Raw genomic sequence first — 5,356 nt, 5'->3', positions numbered from 1 at the left:
CCGTCGATGTTATTGTTTACATTTAAAAAAACGTATTTTATCCCGACCGACCGTCGATGTTATTGTTTACATTTGCGCAATCTAGCATCTCAACGAGAGACGCGTCGGAGGCGTCCATTTGTGCGCTAGCGTCGCGTCGTCGACGCCTCGCTCCGCTCTGAAGGTTGCGATTTAGCGTCCGCTTATCCCGACCGACCGTCGATGTTATTGTTTACATTTAGAAAAATCGGATTAAATCCGACCGACCGTCACCGATAAAAGAAATTATCCCGACCGACCGTCGATGTTATTGTTTACATTTAGAAAAAACGTATTTTATCCCGACCGACCGTCGATGTTATTGTTTACATTTGCGCAATCTAGCATCTCAACGAGAGACGCGTCGGAGGCGTCCATTGTGCGCTAGCGTCGCGTCGTCGACGCCTCTCTCCGCTCTGAAGGTTGCGATTTAGCCTCCGCTCGGTCGGAGCAAGAAAAAGTCGTTTTTTCTTTGCTCGGGCGAACGTTTCGGTACGTTCTCGACGCGTAGAGGCTTATAATATCAACCGCATTTACGCGATTGTTTTTTTTTTCAACACCAAAATGTCATGCTCGGCCTAGGTCACGAGACGACGCGATCACGATCAAATGTTGTTAAGTTTTTTATTCTGACTTTAAACTGACGGACCGAGTTTTGTTTTGTTTACATCTGCGCGCGATTATTTAAAAATATTATATTCCGCCGATCGACCATCGTTTTTGTTCACGTTTGAGCAATCTCGCAAACGCGTTACGCGGCGAACATCTGTGCACGTCGCGTCGTCAAGAGTTTCTCTGATTGTTGCGGTCTAGCGACCGGAGTAAAATTAGACTTTTTCTTTACTCGAGCTAACGCTTCGTTGCGTTCTCGACGCGTAGAGGCTTATAATATCAACCGCATTTACGCGTCTTTGAATTGGTTTTTTTTTCAACACCAAAATGTCATGCTCGGCATAGGTCACGAGACGACGCGATCACGATCAAATGTTGTTAAGTTTTTTATTCTGGCTTTAAACTGACCGACCGAGTTTTGTTTTGTTTACATCTGCGCGCGATTATTTAAAAATATTATATTCCGCCGATCGACCATCGTTTTTTGTTCACATTTGAGCAATCTCGCAAACGCGTTACGCGGCGAACATTTGTGCACGTCGCGTGGTCAAGAGTATTTCTCTGATTGTTGCGGTCTAGCAACCGGAGTAAAATTAGACTTTTTCTTTACTCGAGCTAACGCTTCGTTGCGTTCTCGACGCGTCGAGAGTTATAATGTCGGACATCGGTACGCAACGTCGGCATATGATCTTTCTTTTTCCATAAACAAAAAAAAACAAATACAACGCCCCCGATCGAACGTTATTTCTGTTCTAGCTATAGACTCATGATCTCAACCGACGGTCGGTCTTGGTTTTGTTTACCGACCGACCATTGTTTTTATATAACTTTATGATAATACCCRCCGTGGTCGTTTTACGCGTCGAACGCGAACATAGGTGGGCGCTCGTCGCGTCGTCGATTAGCCTGTCCGCTCGGACGGTTGCGATCTCGTCGCGTCGGATCAACCGGAGGAAAAAACTTAGACCCTATCTGCTCGGGCGAAAGTTTCTCCACGACCAACCGTGAATTCACACGCAGTTATAAAAACGCTAAGAGCGTGAAGCTCGCGGGTCATATTCTCTAAACTCCCCCGGGCCGAAAACAAAAACATGCCGTTCGCATACAGTATCGTTCTTCGCCACCCTGCGATGTTGAATGACGAGGACGACTACATCATCGATGGCGACATCGCGGACCCGAGGATGTACTTCTTCAGCAACGTAGAAGTGAACGCGATGCTGAACAGGCACGCGCGACACACGGAACTGATTCAGAACTGTGGACTAGGGGACTACCCGTTATATGACCGTGGAATGGGATTATACCCCGATGATATCTTGCTGAAGATACTCGAAGATGATCGCGTTTGGAACGAGATCAAATACGGTTTGCAACTGTTTGATTTTTGGAATCATTTCAAACGTTCCGTAAAAATGCCAAGTGTATATTTCATGCAGATCGAGAAGGAACGTCCTTACTTCAACGAAACGTTTTTCATGCACGTCGTGATATCCASCGGCGCGCGGATGACGAGCAACGACGCGATAGTGTTCAGCGAAAGACTTTGGTCTGAATTTAAGAAGTACGTTATGGCTCACTGGAACCCGGATGAGTCAGATTGGTCGAATTGGCTAGCGACGCGCTGCGAGGAGAACAAAGACAACGTGCTAAGGCCTCTCAAGGAAGGTGGAGAGTGGAAGCCCGTGAACGTTCACCAAATGATAGATTATTACTTTTCGCGTAAAATTCCGTGGGGGAACGCGGTCTTGTGCAGAGAGCATGATCTGCGATTCAGACAAGGTTGGTTCTTGGCGTCCGACAGCAACATCGGCGCGTACGAGAACGACATCGACGAGTTGTGGTTAAATTACCGCCCCAACGTGTATCACGCAATCGATACGAAATACGGACTAGGAGTTCACAACGTTGGTTGTCTCGAGAACAAGTGTAAATCGTGCGGTTCAACATCTTTGGTGGTAGCAGACAAAGATGATGATTATTATGATAATTATGAAGCGGACGCAGAAGAAGAAGAAGAAGAAGAAGAACAAGAAATAGAAGATGAAGAAGAGACCGTAACGTCGACAAATCCCCAGCTATAGCACGCGGTGAGACGTCGTTCGCGAAGATTGTAGAAGTACAAGGGACGACGCATCAACGCTGTCGAACATAAAAAAGAGGCTACTATGTGAGCAACGCGTGTAGCGCCTCGCAAGGTTGTCTTTTTTTTTTGAATATTATATGCAACAGTCAAATGATTTTGTGTTTACGATTACAATAAAAATAACAACACGGAGACTCTGTTTCTTGTTTGCTACATCATGACTCGAAACGCACCGGTTCTGTTATTTTTGTCAAAAGTTATTCAATGGAAATGAGGAAACACAATGTACATTATTTTCATTTTTATTCTCTTACAGTATATAATACTTCAACATAATATTTCTTGGACAATTTTCTTTGTCAACGATGGCTGTTTTTCTTTACAAAAAAAAAACACATATCCGTGTATACAAACACGGTTGCCCTTTACAATTATCCAAAAGTCACGTTGTAATGAGGAATTAATGATGGATTAAACGCAACACACATATTAACCAAGATGTTTACAAACAAAAAACCTTCAGCCAACCAACGAATTACGGCGTATTGCTCGGACGAGTAAAACATCAAGAAAATAAACGAAGAATTGAACAGATTAGACATAAAACACAMAAGAATAAGCACACATATCAATAACATAATCCCACAAGTCATAAGCAACGCTGAGATGATTCTCCGCGCACAGTAGAGCATCGCCAACGTAATTGTGAGCATACACAATTCCTCCAGCGCTTCGATCGCGAAACACAGCTTTCCTTTCCAACGCATGTCATCCGGTAGATTATGGACAGATACACGCGCACACATGAGGAACACCGTGACGGCGTATACGGTGTCAACGGGCCAGTTGATTTGAAACTAAAAAAAAGGGCAGAAACAAAATATTTATACGGATTCGTGATTGATTTTGATCGGTTTCGCGTATACTCACCGATGACGAGTCCACGTGTATATCCATCGTTGATGTTAAGGAAGAAATCGAATTGTGAGGCAAACTCTCACCGGACAAAAAAAAGATAGATTTTTTCTTTGGCCTTTTATAAGTCCAACAGATAAGATGTCGCGTCCTTGGTTGTATATTATAATACGGGAAACGTCGTTTGTTATTGTAGTAAACAAAAATCCAAGACAGAATATTCTCTCCCAGGGTTCGGTTTTCGTACACTCTCAACAAAATCTGAGTTAAACCCAGCCTTTATATACCGTTTGCGGTCGGGCGGGACATATATATTTATAAAAACGGTCGGACGGGAAGTTTATAATAACAAACACGTATGATGTATTTTGACTTTCGCATAACAACGCAAAACATGACAAGTGAGCCCCCCACATAACACTTATATTTAACCCAATATAAAAATATAATTATCTAAGCAAAAAACAACGGACGGGTTTGTTGTGTAGTTTTTCACAAGAGAAATGGCTCCGGCGATATTCATACGCGACAGTTCAGGCTACGGCTCCGGTACACCCGTTGTTTCCAGTACGACGTTGCCGATGACGGTGTAACATCAATGAATGTGATTACCGGCGGCGCACGACACCACGCGTTAACGTACAAATATCGGCTTCTTTCGCATCTCCGAAGCAGAGGATCACCGCGTCTTCGATGAGATACGCTCCGCCGAGAACGCGATCGATCTAACCGAAAAGCTGAGGTTCGTGGTGGCCGACTGCGCCGGGATAACCTCCGAGTACAACAGGGCGCTGAGGAGTCGGTGTCTGGATTTCTTTGACGACATCGCGAACCATGAAGGGTTGTGGGAATTCGGAAACTTGGTCGCCGGCACGTCCACGACAACACATCTTGCGACACGTGCAATAGGAAGATGTAACTGTCAGCTATCGACGATGTAGACGCATTCTCCTTAAGCACGTGTGTTTTACACATATTAAAAAAAAACACAAACACAACATAAAAATGTTTTTCAAATACGATACATTTTTATTTAGACACATACATACATACATATCAACAGTCGGGATCCTCAACGAACCACATACCATTGTCGATGTGTACAAAATCACTGTAATATTCTTCGTACGATTGATCGATGACCGCGACACATTCGTGATCAACCTGGAGCAATTTAATAGCTTGATCATTTATGTACGATGGTATGTCGAACGCGTTTTTCAAACGCTTTTTTTTATCATCTTGGTGTTCTACAATGAAGTCCAGGCGGGTTTGGTCTAAGTATATCTTCAACACCGACTTCTTCGGCTTAGTGATTACGTGGAAAAGGTAATGAATCCCGCGTGTATAATTATAGCCACTATCTGAGTAATCGATCAATGTTGTTGCAATGCCACCAATAACGGAGCCCGCTGCTAGTTTTTTATTTTCCCTACCGAGATGTTTACCGACATTCAATTCGGATAGCTCAGGTTCTCCTTTCTTGGTCGAATATCTGAGCAAGTGGCAAACTCTCAGCCAACCCCACCACACGCGCTCCGACTTGAGCGTTGCTATTAAATTTTGCAGCTCCGCGATCCGGTCACCAAACATAGATCTTGCTGGTACCTCGGTGTTCCTGGTACATAAAACACCGTTGTATGGTTCGGTAATCAGTCCATTTTTCAGATCGACGCTGGCCAATTCTTCCGGTATAAAATTATCAAGTATCCAGGTAACGGCGCT

Source organism: Austrofundulus limnaeus, unplaced genomic scaffold (genome assembly GCF_001266775.1).
Source record: "Austrofundulus limnaeus strain Quisiro unplaced genomic scaffold, Austrofundulus_limnaeus-1.0 Scaffold1610, whole genome shotgun sequence".
NCBI classification, from domain to species: domain Eukaryota; kingdom Metazoa; phylum Chordata; class Actinopteri; order Cyprinodontiformes; family Rivulidae; genus Austrofundulus; species Austrofundulus limnaeus.
Note: the sequence above shows the minus strand (reverse complement) of the source record.